The 18862-nt window shown below is 49.2% G+C and overlaps 1 protein-coding gene, 2 non-coding genes and 1 pseudogene across 3 annotated transcripts in view; 1 reads left to right on the plus strand and 3 right to left on the minus strand.

Annotated features, from left to right (window-relative positions):
- LOC102695046 (zinc finger protein 721-like) overlaps positions 1-18862 on the minus strand; it is a 1154024-nt pseudogene that overhangs the window by 461468 nt on the left and 673694 nt on the right.
- Positions 1-18862, plus strand: part of LOC138242831 (zona pellucida sperm-binding protein 3-like) — a 496704-nt gene that overhangs the window by 68256 nt on the left and 409586 nt on the right. The window lies entirely within an intron of this gene.
- Positions 13237-13309, minus strand: trnav-aac (transfer RNA valine (anticodon AAC)). Its single transcript has one exon. It is a non-coding gene; the product is annotated as a tRNA-Val (tRNA).
- On the minus strand, positions 13419-13491 carry trnaf-gaa (transfer RNA phenylalanine (anticodon GAA)). The gene has a single exon. It is a non-coding gene; the product is annotated as a tRNA-Phe (tRNA).

Genomic DNA, 18862 nt, shown 5'->3' on the forward strand with positions numbered 1-18862 from the left:
TTCATTAAACTGACGGTGTGTATAGCAGAGGATGGTTTCGATCCATCGACCTCTGGGTTATGGGCCCAGCACGCTTCCGCTGCGCCACTCTGCTGACAGATATCACAGCGTGATTCAACACAACTGCTCTATCTTTGCTTTCTAAAAGTGCGCCCGAGTTGAAAAGTCTAAACGGTAAACGCAGACGTCACTTTGAGCACTTGGTCTTTTATAGTACAAATATCACACGCTGCACTACATGGGCGTGTCTTCAAGATCGTTGTGAACCAAAGCTTCTGCTTTCAGTGGCAACTGATTCTTTCGTCGTTAATTCCCAAATCTTCAATGAGAATCAGTGAAACGAAAACCAAACACATGTACACACTCGCGTCATAGCGTGAAAGAAAAATTATGGAAGCATTTGAAAAATAACAAGAGTAGTCTGAACAGCTCCAACCTATCAACTGTTCTACAGTGATCGCTCCCTCTACACCCACTTTATAACACTGAAAATGATGCAGGAAGCACAGCAAAGTTCCAAAACCAGCGGTTGAAATGCGTCTAGATACATAAAATGACAATTTCTCAAAAGTAAAATCTTAATCTTTTAAATATTGTCATCCATATATTTTCGTTTTTCTCTTTTTTACATAACACGCTTTCGAGAAATAGACTGTCTTGTAATGAAAGCTGCATTAGAAAATGTGTATCTAAATTAAAATCGGAAATATGTATTTTGCGTTATTCAGCTTTCTTAGCGCTTGGGTCTCGATTCAGATATTGCAATGAAAGCAACAGGGGAGTACGTTTTCCTTTTCTAAATCAAAGGTGATCTGCTCACAAGGAAGTATAAAAACTTCAGCGTTTACTTTTTGAAGACCGCAAATTGTCGAAACACTGTTGCTTCATAAGCTAATAAGTAACGTTTCTGAGCACGCATTGTATAACTAATGCTATTATTAATAAAAAAAAAAGCTTAAATTCACATAATGGAATTTGGATGGCTCAAAGTAGTCTATTCCTTGTACAACTTTACTTGCCCGATGAGTAGAGTTTAAAGCAACGGCAGTAGATGTAGCAGTAATAGCAACAGCAGAGTGTCACAATACACTCTATGAAAGAATTGCGGCTTCAGATCGTTTTGTTCTGTTGAAGCTACCTACAGGCTCTAAATTGTTGACATTGGCTGTGATCTTCTTTTTTCAGGTTTCATGAAATTCTTCACATATTTGAAATATTTCATTCGGGTTCGCCCAATACACGGTGCAAATCGTACCTGCAGCAGAATGCTGTGGCACATGAAGCCGTTTTGTTTATCGGTTGTAAGGATTGAGGAGCGTACTACAAATCGAGCAAGCGAAAAGAAAATTAAACAGGAGTCACTTTTTGGATTGCTAATCCATTGTGCTCTGCTCGTCTAGGTTCAAATCCCATCCTTGTCATGGTTAAGGCCCGAGACGTGTGTGTTTTTTCTAAACGGTGTTTGCATTTGTTTCCTCTTTTACTACTGTACTAGAGCAGTAATATTTCTAGCGGTGGAAGAACATGGTATCACATGCTGACAGCAGGAACACGTGGCCACAAGCTGCAGTACATTGGTTTCGGAACAGCAATAACTTTCCTGTGGAGAGAGGTGCGCCGGTATTAATACAGCGCTTTCGAGCGGTAAGAGTTACAAGAACTGACTTAAACTTACCAGTTATGTTCAATTGCTAAAAACACAAAACCAACCTCTTCAGTGGTTGAATCTAAATAACAGAAGCCAACGCTGCCATCAAGGAAAAAAAAATCCTGAGTTATGTAATTTTTAACTAAATATCTGACTTTCAGTTTGAAGCGGTACAATGGATTCTAGGTCACATTCGTTATTGATTCAGGATATATATGAGTGTGCTAATGGTTAAATCTGTGTGTACATGAGCTACAAACGGTAACATTTTCATTGCGAGAAGAAAGTCAGTCCGTGCACATTGTCAGGAAAACTAAACCCACAGTGCCAGCAAACCTTTCGATAGCCTGTAGGTACTGCCATTGCAAATGTAACATGTTGTTCATGCACACATATGACATCGTTGCTATCTCGTAATTAGGAGATAATTTGGTATTTATAAATTAAGATTTTTTTCCTGGGTGGCAACAATGCGCTTCCGCAATAAATCATAGACTCAGCTTTCAAAATAGCTGCACCAGGCACTTGGACACAGATAAACACAGGGATTTAAAATTCAGGAATATGAATGGTCAATTGCTTACAGTTGGGGTTTTACGTTTTCTTATTTAGCGATTTGTGTATCGATCTTTTTAACAATTCATTAAAATGCTAACAATATGTAAAATAAAAACAGCAGCACCGTTAAATGAAGGGGAGACAGGTAGTTTTTTTTTTAACAATCAGATTCCAATCTCTAATGCTGTGTGTGAGAGCTTAGGTAACTTTCCTTTTCTCACATTTTCTGACGACTATTCCAAAGGGGCACCCTGTCAACTCCTAATACTTTGTATGTTTGATTATTGTCGTTTTATTTAGAAAAAGTTCAATATTGATCATAACTTAAGAAAATTACGATCACGAATAAAAAAAGGGGCTAAAGATGTGAGCTGCTCTTGAATCAGAGCCGGATGAGACGGGCTTCTGTTCTGATATGATTGTACGAGAAGCAGGAGGAATCGCTTCACTCCTATGGAGCATGAGCTGAATCAGGAGTGAGACATTTCGTATGCTCATGCATATGTTAACGCATGACCTACATCGTAAAACTAAATTAAAAACTAACATTAAGTTGTCAAAGACATTCATTTATATACAAACAAGAGAGAGACATAGCAATGGTTCTACATTAACTTGTCCTACACTGATAAGACTAATTGAAATGTATGAAAGCCCGTTTCTGCCAGGGAGTTAAAAAAAAATGCGCTATGGTATCGCAGAATTCCGACTAAGTAACTCAAAATTGCGACTTGGTAACTCAGAACTCCAACTTTATATCTCACATTTGCAACTTCGAAATAGCCCATATTTAATTGTCTGTCATTTCGTTATTGTGACGGATTCGGGTTCTAGGGCTTGTGCCCTCACCGCTCCCACCCTAGCTCGTTCCTCACTGCAGTGGCTCGAACCCAGGTCTTGCCAGCTGAGCTAAAGAACACTTTCTTTAACACCGGCAGCCAGCATCCCTGTTATGCTCCGACGGAACCCTCTATCCTGAAGGAAGTGTTTGCTGACCCAGCCAGCTGCTGCACCACCAACAGACAGGTGGTGCTTGGCGGGGACTTCAACGTCGACCGGGAGAAGGGGAGCGACGCTAGCTCGGCAGAGCTGGAGTCGTTACTCAAGCAGTTCTCCCTAGTAGACGGCTTCAGACGGTGCCGCCCGCCTGGACTACATCTTCCTGCACACGACCTGCTCCCTGGAGCGGGCGACGGTGTCCCCGGCGTGGTATTCCGACCACGAGCGCTTGACGGTGGTGGCTAACACCAGCCTGCCGGCATTCGGTCGTGGGTACTAGAAGCTGAACCGGGAGATACTGGAGGAAGACGACTTCAGGGCACTGTTCCAGAAAGACTACGTGAGCTGGGGAGACCTGAGAGACGGCTACAGCTCCGTGGTGGAATGGTGGGAGTCGGTGAAGGACAGGACCCGAACCCTGGCGCAGACGTACTGCAGACGGAAGTGTTACGATCCGTGCCTCTCGGCGACGGAAGTGTTACGATCCGTGCCTCTCGGCAACGGAAGAGGCAGAAGTAGGTGTAGCCCCTATCCATCAGTTCACCTATCAGTTTTCCCATTCACCACCACACCCCCGTCTCATCCTACTTAAACACCTGTCCTTCCCTACCTCGTTGCTCAGTATTGGTTTTCCCTATCGAGCTTCCTGGTTGCGCTTCTTCTACTCTGTGTTTGTCTTGGATTTCGGCTTACGGTTTTTCCCTTTGGACTTCGGCTTTTCGGATCTCGGCTTGGATTGGTACTTTCGCTCTGTCTTGGATAACTGGCTACCTCTGGATTCTCGGATTGCTCTACGGACTACGACTTCGGATCACACTTCGGCTTCAGTACACGTTCCCTTTCGGATATCTTGCTCCCCCTGGACTCTCGGCTCGTTCCTACGATTACGGTTTACTTTCGGTTTACGACTTGGCTTTGTTCGCTCCTGCAAGTGGGTTCACTCACTAGTTCGGTCCCTATTACCGAACTCGTAACAGGAAGGCGGCCAGGGAGAGGAAGGAAGCTGCACGACTCCAGAGACAACTCGAGGAGGAGTACAGCTCGGCTAACGGGGGAGGAGCCTTCAATTCAGCCCGGCCACGGGACCTGAAGGAGAGGCTCCGCAGACCGAGGAGCCCAGAAAAAGAGGGGAGATGGAGAGGAAGTGCTGGACGAGAGCGACAAAGTAGAGGCGGCCACCTTTCTACACGGAGCTCTTTTCAGAAAAGCAGACAGAGGTGGAGGCAGGCGATGCTTTTCTGGAGGGGCTGACGGCACGAGTACCGGAGGAGGTGAGGGAGGACTTGGAGGGTCCGATCACGGCCAAGGAGCTGAAGGCGGCGCTCTTTTCCATGGAGAATGGCAAGGTGCCGGGGCCGGACGGACTCCCCAAGGAATTCTACACCTGCTTCTGGGACACCCTGGCGGCAGATCTGGTGGAAGTGGCGCAGGAGATCTTCCGCCGGGGGAAACTCGGAGACACCATGAGGGAGGGCGTCATCTCCCTGCTCTTCAAGGGAGGAGACGCCGCCGACCTCAAAAACTGGAGGCCGATCAGGATGCTCTGCTTGGACGTAAAGATCCTGTCCAAGCTCCTGACCGGCAGACTGAGATCCGCCCTCCCCCACATCATCCACAGCGACCAGACGTGTGGGGTGGAGGGGCGATCCGTCAGCTGGAACCTCCAGCTGACCAGAGACGGCATCGCCTGGGCCGAGGACCGGAACGTGCCCATGATGGTGGTCAGCCTGGACCAGGAGAAAGCCTTCGACAGAGTGAACCACGGCTATCTGTTCAGGGTGCTGGAACGCTTCGGTTTCGGAGAGAGTTTCAGCCGCTGGATTCAGATTCTGTACTCTCACATGGGCAGCAGAGTGAACGTGAACGGAAACCTGGGGGATTTCATTCCCCAGGAAACCGGAGTACGACAGGGCTGCCCCCTTTCACCCCTTCTCTATGTTCTCTTCACAGAGCCCTTAGCAGAGGCGGTGAGACGGGACCCCATCATCGACGGCCTGGAGATACCGGGAAGCACGGGGGAAACCCTGAAGATCTCCCAGTACGCCGACGACACGACGCTGTTCCTGAGGTCGGACAGGGGGTTGAGGAGGGCCCTGCAGGTCATGGAGCAATACTCCAGAGCCTCGGGGTCGAAGCTCAACTGCCGAAAGAGCAAACTGAAGTTCTTCGGGCCCTGGAAGCACAGGACGACGGCGCTGGAGGGTCTCGAGCTCTGCACGGAGCCCCTCAGAATACTGGGGATTTCCTTCCAGAGCCAGGACAACGAGACCAACAACTGGACTGAGAGGATCGCCAGGGTGAACGCCAAGCTGGGTCTGTGGAAAAAGCGGTCGCTGTCCTACACGGGGAAAGTGATGGTATTGAAAGCAGACGTCCTGCCGGCTTTGGTTTACCTGGCGGTGGACGAGCGCTGCAAGGGATGATCTTCGGCTTCGTCTGGGGCGGCAGGTACGAGTACATCACGAGAAACCGGATGTGTCAGCCGGTCGAGGAAGGGGGTCGAGATGTCCCACATTTCCCCCTGAAACTCGACTGCATTTTTTACTGCAACCTCTGTCGGGCGCTGCGGGAGCCCATCGGCCACAAGTACCAGTACTTTGTCAGGCTGTGGCTCTCCATCCCGATGAGGCACTTGGTCCAGTGGTCAAACACTGGGCCCAAGGCAGAGAGGCGACCAAAGTTCTACACCCACGCTGTCAAGTGGAGCAGGAGGTACGAGGCCACGAGACAGCCAGAGCTCTGCACCAACCACAGAGCTCTGTACAAAGAGGTGAGGGGGCATCTGGTCGCCGAGGAAATGCTGCGAGTTCCCAGACAAGTCTGGGAAAGGACGCAGCCGAAAGAACTGGACAACGAACTGAAGAACCTCAACTGGATGGCCGTACACAAGAGACTGGCTACCAGAGAGGTCCTCTACAGACACTCGCTTACCAGGAACCCGCATTGCCCCCGGGACACGTGTTTCGTCGAGGAGACTCAGGAGCTTGTGTTCTGGAGCTGCCCCTTCGCCAAGGCGGTGTGGGGCAGAATGTTCAACACCATGCAACTCCTGGGGACGGGTGCGGTGCTCAGTTACCAGTACATTCTGCTGGGGCTGGCACCTACCGGACTGGACAGGGGGACGCAGTTCCTGATGTGGCTGCTGCTGTCCCTCACAAAGAAAGGCCTGTTGGACGCGAGGAACAATCTCATCCGGCACAACATCGAGTGGGGAGCGAGGGAGCTGGAGGAGAGGATCCTGGCGGACCTCAGGAGGAGGATGAAGCGCGACGTTGCTAAATGGGGTTTCCCCACGGCAAAGGAGCCTATGGAAAGGCCTATGGACCCTGTACAGGGATTAATGGGTTACAGCAAGTGGTAGGGTTTGGAGGGACTCTCATAATAGCGCAAATCCGCCCACCTTTGCATGGACTGATAACGGACAATCACCGCCGTTCCGCCGTTGTTTGAATTTGTGGAGTGTTATCGCGTGAGATGTTTTCTTTTTGAGATGTGTTTTTTTTTTCGGAATAAAGTATATTTTATAAGAAAAAAAAATGCGCAGGGGAGGGCGGTGCCGTCATCACTGCAAGCAGATCGTACAAATTGTATGTCGCAAAGGAACAATAGGTTTATTCCATGCTGAAAACGTGTTTTCTTTCTTCTTTTTTTTCAGCATGGAATAAACCTATTACTTGTTCATTTGCAGCCTACGCATGCTGATGCAGCTACCCACCTGAACTACAAATTGTATGTCGGCCGTTCCGTTACACTATATTGATGAATCGTACAAGATCATAGGATCTATAGGCCTGATGACTTGGCTTGTACAGTGCCCTGATAAAAATCAAATTAATTACACTAATGTTTTATGGAATCCCATTTCCGCCAGTGAGGCTTCCATAGTACCCGGATGGAATAGTGGCTGGTGGACTTTAAAAAAAAAAAATATTGAAACACCAGAAATACAAAAACGGAGACAGAATACGAAATAAGATACAGAAATGGACACTTTACGTCCAGAGGAATTCACAATTATAAAATCTGAAACTTATACTTTTTACATATTTCCATTGTATGTCCTCTTTTACTTAAAAAATAAACTCTTCTTTAGCTCAGCTAGCAAGGCCTGGGTTCGAGCCAATACAGAGAGGCATGAAGCAGGGTGGGAGCGGCGAGGGCACAAGAATCCGTTACAATAACAAAAGGACAATGAAATATGGGCTATTTCGAAGTCGCAAATGTGACATATAAAGTCAAAATTCTGAGTTTTTAGGTCGGAATTCTGAGATTCTAAGTCACAATTCTGAGATACCATAGTGCGTTTTTTTTTACTCCCTGGCGGAAACGGGCTTCCATTGGTTCTCAGTGCTGCGAAGCAAAAGCAATCTCTGGAAAATCAGACAAATTATTATCAGATCATGTCAAAAGCTGATCAGTATTTCTTTACTGGGAAGCAAAGAAATGCTTGTATTACACATTTTAATATGACATGCAATTACACGTGAAAATTAGTAAAATTATTTTCATTGCGGTACGTGTTGATAGAACAGCCCCCTCGATAAAAGAAAGCGTGTACGGATGTGTCGCATGTTCAGTACTCTGTCTGACAGAGAGTTTAACACACTGTCCTCGTAAATTAGAAACTAATTGAACAACAAATTAACCTAAGCAAATTTTACACGTGTGGGTGATTTAATGCTGTCTAAATTGCGTGGAACTCCTCTGCTGAGGTCACATACACATGGGAAAGTGTTCAGGCGGCTTCACGGAGTCCCGCCTCAGACTGGAACTGGTTCTAATTAGACGCTGAGAACAATCCGGGCCTCTGTGTGTAATTGATTGTGTTGATTGAGCGGTAGTGTGACCAGGTGTGTGGTAGCAGGTCCTGCCAGTATAAAAACCTAGTCACCGAGTTCACTCTCTCTCTCTTGCTTCCACACAGTTTGGTGGTTTACTTGTCTTACTCCTGTAGTAGTTTAGCGGGACGTCAATTTGGCAATGCGCTCGTTTCTCTTTGTGCTGTGCCTATGCGCAGGGGCCGGGCTCCCTGCACTGATCTCTGCCGGGCCGGCTGGCTGGGACTCTCGGGGAATTAGCGCTCCAGGCCGACCTCCCGCCTCTCGAAGACACAGCCCAGTCGGAGGACTTGAGCCTGGCAGATGCGCCCTCCGAAGACCTGTCTGCAAGCGAGAATGACTCGCAGTCCTTGGCTCCCGACTTTCGCCGCCTCCCCGTGTCCAGAGACGCGCACTCGCCCTACTTCGACAAGGAGAAGATGAAGCCAGAAGCAGGTAGCCGCCCCTTACCCGCCTACATCAAGAGCGTCCTGTTTCCTCCCCAGCGAGGTCGGCAACCGCCTCGCCCGGCCGTCGGGGGCACCCGAGGAGTGGCTGTGTGGTGCGACTCCAGCAGGATGTATGTGAGGGTCAGTCGGCTCCTGTTCGGCTTCAGCTGTCGGCCATCGGAGGTGACCTTGGGCAACTGCAGCGTCAGCCGAACCACACGCAGTTACTTCTACTTCATCTACGGGCTTCACGAGTGTGGCACTGAGCGATCGGTAAGCGGGTCTTCATCTACAGGCAGTGTATCGATGTGAGCTGTAGAGCTAGTGTCGGGGTTGCCATTCCTAGGAATATCCCTTCCTCTGTGACCCTGCAGGTTGTCCTGGGCCGCCTGTTGTACTCAACACTCTCTGCTATTCCCCGCCCTCCTCCAGTGCACCTGTGGATCGCTTCATTCCCTTCTCTGTGCCGGTCAAGTGCTCCTACAACAGGTAGGCAGGGCTCTGCTGCTGCTGCTGAGAAGCCTCTGGGAAAGTGTCCAGAAGCCCTTCATCCCTTCTGTCATGCAGGTTCCACTACTCCTACAAGGTTGGCTATGTCCCCACGTGGGCCAGGAGAAGGACCTTCTTCAAGGACCTGACGAACAAGCACAGCTTTGTGCTGCTCACCACCAACTGTAAGCTCCTTGAGCGAGTGGTTCCTCCTGCCTGCAGCGGGTGCTGTGTGCAGGTATAATGCTCTCTCTCTCTCGCTCTCTCCTAAGGATGAGTACTTCCTGGGTCAGCCCATGTACTTCCAGGCCACTGCCTACTTTGCCACAGTGGAGCAGAGGCTGTACATCCACTCGTGTTACGTAACGGAGAAACTGGACCAGCACTCCAAGCCCCGTTTCCCTGTGATCGACAACTTGGGGTACGGCCCCTTCTGGGAGGGGAGGTGGGCAGGAGCCCTGAGAGCCTGCAGAGGTTCATCCTTGTCCTTGTCCCCAAGTGCATGGTGGACAGCAAGGCAGATGGCTGCCTGTCCAGGTTTGTCCCCTCCAAGCAGAAGGATGTGCTCCGCTTCACGATTGATGCCTTCCTCTTCCAAAAGAAGCTGTCCAGGAAGGTGCTGCTCTCAAAGGCCGCTCAGCCTTCCTGCTCTACTGATCCATGGTCTGCTTTCACATCCATGATCTAGATGTAAACCAGACTGTGGCAGCTGTAGTGCCTAGAGCTGCCAGCTTGCCTTCACTGATGGCAGAAGGTCCTTCTCTGTCCCTCTATTGGCCTTGATCCCTTAATGCTGTGACTTTCCCTCTTGCAGCATGAAGTGACTGAGCTGTACATGCACTGTGTCATGGCTGTGGCTCCTGCTAAAGCAACACCAGGGACCAAGTCCTGCACCTACAACAGGGAGGCCAAGAGGTACTTCTGCAAGGAACCTGCTGAGGGTGCTCTGGGACATGCCAGGTGGAGGCCTCACCTGTCCTCCTCTCCTCCAGGTGGGAGGAGCTGTATGGTGACCATGAGGTCTGTGCCTGCTGTGAGTCCAGGTGTGCTGGCAGCCGGAATGAAGGTGGGTCTGGTTCTCTATCCCTTGTGGATGCATCTCTGCCCAAGAGACAACCATGCTTGGACAACTGAGGAATGATCCCATGCTGGACAAAGGGACTGTTTAGATGAGTAGCATCACTGTGGGACTCTGGGTATAGCGGATCCCTCACTCCTGGGTGCTGCTTGTCCACAGGTACCAGGAGCCTGGTGACCAGCAGTCGGGTGGCTGTGGCACCAGTAGAAGCTCCTCTGGATGTGGGAGCTGACTGGACTGAGGATGAGGAGGGAGACCCTCAGAGCTCCAGTGAAGATGCTGAGAGCACCAGTGAGGATGTGGAGGGAGCAGAGGACTTTGGAGATGTTGGCCAGTGGACAGGTAGGGTCTGGCAGGAGCTCCTGTAGGGGTGGGTGTCCTGCAGTGTAGCTGCATTGTTCTCCTTCTTCCTCCCCAGGTGCCTGAATGAAGGCTCCAGCCTGGCCCTTGTGACTCTCCTGCCTCCACTTGCCTTGTAATGGCAACATCTCAATAAAGCTGTGAAAGACCCTTCTGCTTGCCCTTGTTTCTTTATGGTTTATAGGTTTGAATGGGGTGGAGAGATTCAAGGGAAGTGAGACCCATTAATCAATGGAAGTATTTGTGGGGGGGGGTTCCCCTTTCAAGAATGCTTCTTGTATTGCTGCCAATGAGGACTGAAAATGTCTGGAGTAATAAAGCATTGTACTGGGCAAAGATGGCTGCATTATTCCTTGGGCAGGGCAGTGTGACTTTTTTTTTTTACTGTGGGAGAGACAGAGGTGTTCAACATACTGGAATTCCTCCCATTTCCGAGAGGGGTAGTGCTTATGGAGTGTGAGTTGCTACTGTAGTGCCCAGTAAGAGTGAGATCTGGTGTCCTATTCTAGGCTGCACAAACTGTCTAAAATAAACACAAGGAAGGAATTGTCAACAGGGGCTTGGTGTAAAGTAGGCCTTCCCTTCCTTAGCAGAGGAACGATACTGGTGCACAAACATCAGTGAATAATGGTGCAGTTAGAATCTTGGAGGTCTTGTCTTATGGGTGTTGGTTTCACAGCAGTGGTATTGGACAGTCATGAGAAGTATTAGGATTGAGACTGGAGATCCCAGTACTTGACTGGGAAGACAGGTGTTCACAACCACCCCTACCAGCAGCACAGACTGTGTAGATTGAGCCTGAACGCTTACTACACAAAGCCTCTCCCCTGTTTCAGTGTCCCATGTCATGAATTTCAAGTGAATCCTAGTCTCCCTTTGTGACTACCTATAATTTGCACAAATCCTGCTGGCCCACTAACACTGTTAATTTTTAGCCCTACTGCACTGCCCTATTAAAGCTTCAAGGATTTAGGATAAACTATTTTATATAATGGTTCCAAAGGTGGCTTCTCAAAGTACTTGACATAATTACAATTAGAATACACAGGATAAAACAGTTCCAATAGACAGAGGAGACCATGGATAGTGGTACTAAGGAAAGTAGAAGCAGAGGGGTAAAGAATGGAACCAGTTCAGTAAACGCTCTTCTACAGAAGAAGGTGTTGAGTCTGAATTTGAAGGAGTTTAGGGAAGGTGACTCTGGTATCCTTGGGGAGAGAGTTCCAGAGCTTGGGTGCATAACAGGAGAAGGCCTTGTCACTCATACAGTGTAGACGGGCTTGGGGGACAGTTAGGAGACCAGAATAAGAAGAGCGAAGGTTATGAGGTGGGGAGTAGGGTGATAATAGATCAAACTGCTACTGAGGTGCAACTGAAATGTGACGGCATGCTCTACAATTTATGCAAGAAAGGGTAATGTTAGGCTTTTATGGACCGTTGGTACAACAGCAGTGCTCAAGGATTCATTTCTAATATTGAGGACAATGGGTTATATACCCATCGTTCTTATCAAAGGATCAGAGACCTTTTGCTATATAAAAAGACTACTTTCCACCACTAACTTATACAGGTTTGGTTCATTTGGGTTTTGTCAGTTAAACATTTAAGTGAAGTCATTGTCCTGCTCGCAGCCGAGCCTGACACACGGTACCGTCTGGTTTCTGTCGCTGGGCGCTCACCCTGCGGTCCATATGGGTCCTAATGCTCCAGTATACGGTAGTGGCAATTTCCCTAAGGAAACAAATACTCCACATTAGTCTGAATGCCACATTCTTCATTGGTCCCATAACATCACAGAAATATAAAAACAAAACTACTCACTCTTTAATCTCGTCTAATCCAAGACGCACCAAATATCACAGTCTTCTTTTAACACGCGTGCTGTGATTCCTCTATGTAGCAGAAATGACAACCGAGGAGCCGAGAGATCATTTCAGCATTTCGCGTCTGAACGGAAAACACAAACGACCAACTTGGAATGACTTGCTTTTGACGCTTTTCAAAGCGTTCTTTGTGCACTACAACTGCGCCACCAAGCAAACTACATAAATATGAGAAAACACGCAAGAGAGTTGTCACTCAGAGTGTCGAAGGGTCGATGTATACTGGGGCTCAGTTGAAATACAACGTCAGGACTTTTCCGAATTATGTCACACAAAGAGAGCACAGCCTTTTCCGCCCTGCCACATGTAACTTGGTAACTCGCAGTGATCGTATAGTGGTCAGTACTTTGTGTTGTGGCCGCAACAATCTGGGTCACGGCAGAATAGGGGCGTCTGCTTTTACTACTTGCACGAATGAAGGCAAAAAAAAGCCAATCGATGTGAACGAACGGCGCTTTGCAGAGGAGTACTGCCTGACTGGATCGTTGATGAACGACAGAGGCCACTCCGACCTCTTCTCGGTTTTCTTCAATGACTTATGAAGGATCTTCTTCACATTCGCCCATGCAGGGGAAGCCAGTTACACCAAAGCAAATGCAGGAAAGTGCATTTCAAGCAGAGACCAGGAGGGACTTGTTTACTTCGAGAGTGGTCGGAGAATGGAACAATGCGCCCAGCCCTGTTGCTGGAGCCGATTATTGATGAGATCTTGGGCTCACTAAGAGGCCCCCGCTGGATGCTAATCTTTCTGTTGTTCTTGCAGGTCCTGCGCTGCTTTTGAGCCGACAGAGCTCATCCTGGTCTGTCGGCACAGCCCAATTGCAAATGATCGGCTCCGCGTACAGAAGGAACGTGCGTTTGGTACAAGAGTGCATGAAGGCACTGGAAATACATTGGGAACAAATGACCGGTCGCTCAAGACCTCTGTGAAGTACAGGAGCATGCAAAACGAGGCTGTTTCCGCCCGGTCTCGATCCAGGGACCTTTCGCGTGTTAGGCGAACGTGATAGCCGCTACACTACAGAAACCTGCAGGGACTGCTGCTGGTGTCTCGCTTGCGTTCCGGGCTGAGAAAGGGACGCGTCACTTTAGGCAGGGGGCGCTGGAGAGAGGAACAAAGGGCGCGATTAAACAAAATGCCGAAACCCGGGATCAAACCAGGGACCTTTAGATCTTCAGTCTAACGCTCTCCCAACTGAGCTATTTTGGTGGTGCGCAGAGCCCACAGCCACCTGCTCCAGCTTTCCTGTGTTGCGGCATGAGCGCACCAAGAGTAGCGGGAGAGTGTTGCAGGAACGTCACTCAGAAGGAAAGCCACCCAGGTGCGCCCTCTGAGCTCTGTCCAGCGCATCTTCCTCACATGAACTCCTGCCTGCGACGGGCAGGAAACAATTATCAAGAACAGAACGACACCCCATGGGTGTCTCATGACCACACCTTAGGTTGTGACATGTGCAGGTGTGAGGGGTTGCCGGGCTACTTTGGAGCAGAGCTTGGGCGGAGGGGGGGCGGGATAGCAGAGAAAGAGGTGACACCTCAAGGTCTGCACGATCACAGCTCTCCGCTGCCCCAGGCTTCCGCTCGATAAGCTACTGGACACACCCGCCCCTCCTCACACAGACCGTGGAAAAGCCCCCGAGAGGGAGGGCTCTCTCTTCCTCCCAGGAGCTCTTGGACATGACGCACAGACAGGGCGCGGGGACCTGCCGCCTGCAAACACGGCTCCAGGCAGGACTCCACTCCGCAGGAGACGCAGAGCAGAGGAGATGGGGGCAGCTTAGCTCCTGTGCAGAGACCTGAGCTGTTGTTGCTGCGGACGCTGTCTTTTCTGCACTCGGGGTAGGAGTGAATGTTGAGTTGCCCTTAGAAATGAAGCAGAGCACTTCAACGGCACGGGTGTGTGTGTGTGCGTGCGCCCTGGTGATTCTGGGAGACGGATCGAACCTGGGCTAAAAGAGAGGGGGCTTAGCCCTCTTCCATTTGCTAGTTCAAAGTTGTACAACCCATTTGTATCTGCTAGGCGGCGCAGTCGTCGTCCACAAAGAAGGCTTTGAAGAGCGTCAAAGGCAAGTCATTCCGAGTTGGTCGTTTGTGTTTTCCGTTCAGACGCGAAATGCTGAAATGATCTCTCGTCTCCTCGGTTGTCATTTCTGCTCGTAAAGGAATCACAGCACGCGTCGCCTTCCAGCACGCTGGGTCGGGACACGATGCCTGGGGTCGGAGCGTGCGATGTCTTCCTCGTTAGTATAGTGGCAAGTCTGTCACGCGGGATACCGGGGTTTGATTCCCCGATGGGGAGTAGCTTTTCTTTCACCTCCTTAGAGAAAGGACTGCCTTTCACTTCTCTGTTTTCTTTCACAGCGTCGTTCACCTTTTCATTGCTCTCGCTTTCAGAGCCTCCGCACGACACACGACTCGACATCAGGAAGCACATTGAAGTGAAAGCAGGAAGCGCTGCAACATGCACTGTGCAGATCCCGCCACACTAAGAGGTGAGTGGGTCTGTTCGATGCACAAAGAACGTTTTGATAAGCGTCAAAGGCAAGTCATTCCGAGTTGGTCGTTTGTGTTTTCCGTTCAGACGCGTGTAAGAAAAAAACGGCTCAGGGACGCCAAATATGTAACTATAGTGGCTCTCTGAAGGCACCAGTTCTGTAGGGTTTGGGCATTTACTGAGACAATTATTAATTGTAGCAGTAAATCACAAAGTTGATTCTTTTGATGGCTTTAGAATCCAACCATGCGACATAACTCAAACAACGCACACACACAGGTACTAATACACGAGGATACATTTATTAATACATAGAATATGCATATAAAACTAACAGATCTTATCGAGAGGGTTATCAGAATACAAAAGGTATATATTCAGTCAGTTACAAAGAGTTACACATATCAAGAGGACATACGTTCAGTATATCATTCATTAAGATCGTTTCATAAATGAACTTGGTTATAACTTCTACATTAGATACTTAAAACAAGTACATAACTCTTAGGAATTCAATTGATATCAACTGGTTGGGATAACAATTGAATTCTCGAGCTGTAATGCATTGAAGTTGAATACTCATCCAATTTCTGGGGATTCAGATCTCCTGCAGACACAAGGAAACAGTTGCAGGCTGTTGCTGTCCAATCTGCGCTGTTTGGCTCGGTGCCAGGCTGTGCTGTGCGGCTTGCGACGGTGCGCTGCTGATGCTCACTGTTGGCTTTAACTAGCAAAGTTTGTGAACAGGAGAAAAGATGACTGTGGGTCCCAGCAAGTCAGGAAGAGGACCGGTTCATTCCTGATGAAGAGCTAGTTCTGAATAGTGATTCAGCTGTCCACAGTTCCGACCTGTTCACGAGGCCTGCTGCTGGTGCTAACCTCGGGTGGATCCTCTGGTTACTCTCTGGCAACCTCCGCTCTAGACTCTTAGAACAAAGGAAAGTTCTGGCACTCGGACACACTGGCCGTTCCGTGGTTGTCCGGGCTGAGTCTCAGGATGGTCAAGAGGCGCTCTGCGAGAATGTCCTGCCCTTGGGAGCCTTCTGCTCCTGGTCTGTCTTGCCCTGGAATTCTCCTTTGAATTCCCTTTAGAACAGTCCACAGAATCCTCTCCAGAATCTTCCTGAATCTTACTGAATCTCTGTGTTGCCTGTTTTTACCTGGAGGAATTTCGGCTCGTTGATTGGCTGAAAGTTCCATGGGCATCAGAGTCCCACGTGGGTTACTCGGCCCTACCAGTCCCTGATTGGTTGATCAAGGTGAGATATGAGTCACTTACTCCTGACACTTAGGAATGCAGTCCAGATGTCCAACTCGCACTCCCTAGACAGATAGGCACCAATGGATTACCATTGATCATGATAGCCAGGCTTAGCTAAGTGCATCCCCCTTTGGGAGCTGTCCTTATCAAAAGAAAACATCTTAAATCAGCCTGCATGAATAGTTTCTCTGCGGCTGCACCACAGAGATGAACAGAGAGATGAGGCCTAATTTGGGAAAGCTCAGAACACTTAATTCTTTCTTATTAATAAGCCTCGCCGCTACATATCCCCCCTTTTTGAAGGTCACGAGGTCCAGAGGCATTGTTGCCTTCAAAACAAAACAGAGTTAAGTGATGTCCCTTGCAATTAGAACTTTAACCTTAAATGTCCACATTACTCCTCGAGAATTCATACCGGAACCAGCATTGGATACAAACAGGATGAATAACATCTGGATATGTATAAACACGGTAGGAGACATTATCTCAGTCTAGGAATTAAACATCAGGAAGCTCACTGTCAATATCTGATACTTCTGTAGTAGATATTTGGGGAGAAGTCACTTCCTTTCTTTTGACATGCTACCTTTGACTCATTTGTGCTACCCGGAGTACATCTTGATGTGAGAGTACATCATTCAGAGTACACTGTCAGTCATGATCCAGCTACCTGGCAGTAGTGTTACAATAACAACTGTTCCTGTTCCCAGCCCCCGATAAACCACAACACCTGTGTTGGGTATCTGCTAGGGTGGTTTGGAGGTTTGTTCCATTAAAGCAAACTAACTACCTGTACCTCTTCAGGGGTTACTGTTTCTTGGATTTCTATCCAATTCAATAGTGTGGCACCTGAAGGCATCCATGACCTCAAGTTTGGTCTTATGTTAGTGTTAAGTTACCATGCTGTACTATGATCTCCTCGGGAACTTACAGGAAAACTATTGGTTAGGTAGCTGCATTGTGGTAGCTGTATCATACCTGTCACAAGTCATAGTGTCAGTTAAATGTGGTGTGCTGACCAGCCATTTACGTCCCACCTGCTCTTCATGGGGTTCATTAACCTCCCTCTGCTCGTTAGTAGCTTTACACCCTTCATTGGTGAATCGTTTAGACACAGCCAATGGATAGCTTTGGTAGCCATACCCATCTCAAGATTTGGAACCGAATTCAATCTTGGATTGCCTTCTGAGTGAGCTATGAACGATGGGGTTAACTGGGGTTAAAAGAGTGGAATCAAGTGGGTTTGGGAATTGTGCCATGGTTAGACTGGCTACAGTGGCACTAAACTCCCTTAACAGGTCTTGTGTCAACATTCTGGGCTGTTGCACACAAGCATAAACCCACTGTATAACACCAACAATCATGTCCACTGGTTGGGGAATAAGGTTTAACCCTGTTGCATAGGAAGTTGCCTGTAGGGTTTTCCCTAAGCTTTCCAACTTTTGCTGCTGTTGATACAGTCTGTCACTACCCTCATGGCATCTCTGACACCTGCCTTCTTGGGGCAGTCAGGGTGAGAGTGCCAGTAGCAAACAAACCTACCAGAAATAGCAAATGCACAACAGTGGAGGCATCAGTCCTCCCAAAAGTCTTCTCGGGTGGCTAATCTCATTCATCTCCTTCTGAGTGACTGTCGCCTTTCTAAGCTGGCGCAGCATGTACATGGTGTCTTTCTCAGTATGCCCTGTGGCATCTTGGGCACCAACATCCTGGAAATCTGGGGAGATCTAACGCAGCTGCTGATGCTGCTCCTCCTTTTCCAGGGCATCTGCTTTTTCGATTTCTTCATGCCTGTGCTCTAGGAACCCTGCAGGGGGCGGTGCAGCGGTGGAGCATGCCTGACCCTCGGCTGAGAGGTCATCTGGAGCACCTGAGTGATCTGGGATTGTTATCCCATTCTCACTGTTCAGGTCCACCCTGCACACCTCCTGATTGAGGAATCCCTCTATCGGGATGTTTACAACCGTTTGCTGGGGGTAGGTGTAGGACACCTGCTCACTCCCCCCTTCCCTCGCTAGGGGTTCAGGGAGCTGCCCCAGCACTGGGATAGCTAGTTCACAGTCTTTGAACTCACTATCACTCACCAGGCCCATGTCAGTGCAGGCAGGGATTCTGACATCCCTCTTTGCGATGTCCTGCACTGGCAGGCGGGTGACTTGACCATCCAGCTCCAGTCTGGGTGAACCACTGTTGGTCAGACTCAGACTGACAGACTGAGCTGGTGGCTTTAAGAAAACCAGCTCGGCTTTCATTCCCTGTCCCTTCTGGGGGACTGGGTGTGTTGGCAACCCTGCCGTTGAGGCAGGAACAATCAGGTCAGTCTCACTCACTACCTGGTAGTTGTGAGAAATAATGTTACCTGACTGCAGGTTCCCTGGGTCACAGCAGAGCGAATCGGCATCTGGGATCAGGTGTGTACACAGCGCAGTAGTCTCAGCGTCCAGCTGGACCTCCTGTCTAACCTGTGAATGTTGCACCAGGGGCACCTGGTGGTGGCCCCGTGACAGCTGCTCAAGCAGATCCTCACTAATAGAGGACCTCTCAGGGCTAAGGGTGAGGGCCACATCACCAACCTGCTCTCCTGCCATCTGGATCCCTTCCACCACTGCAGGGTGGTGGTCCTGACCCCTCTTGGGTGCCAGGGTGCACAGGGAAAGCTCCTTTTTATCGCCAGGTGGGGAGATCTGCTCCTCTTTAGGGATGTAAAAGGTGTGTGCTTTACCTGGTGGATCAGGCGGCCGCTTGGAGCACCGCTCCTGTGGCATGGAGGCTGTTGGGACCTTGGCCGGGACACGACTTCCCTGTATATCCAGGGAACAAGGAAAT

This window comes from Lepisosteus oculatus, chromosome 14 (genome assembly GCF_040954835.1).
Source record: "Lepisosteus oculatus isolate fLepOcu1 chromosome 14, fLepOcu1.hap2, whole genome shotgun sequence".
In the NCBI taxonomy this organism is placed as follows: Eukaryota; Metazoa; Chordata; class Actinopteri; order Semionotiformes; family Lepisosteidae; genus Lepisosteus; species Lepisosteus oculatus.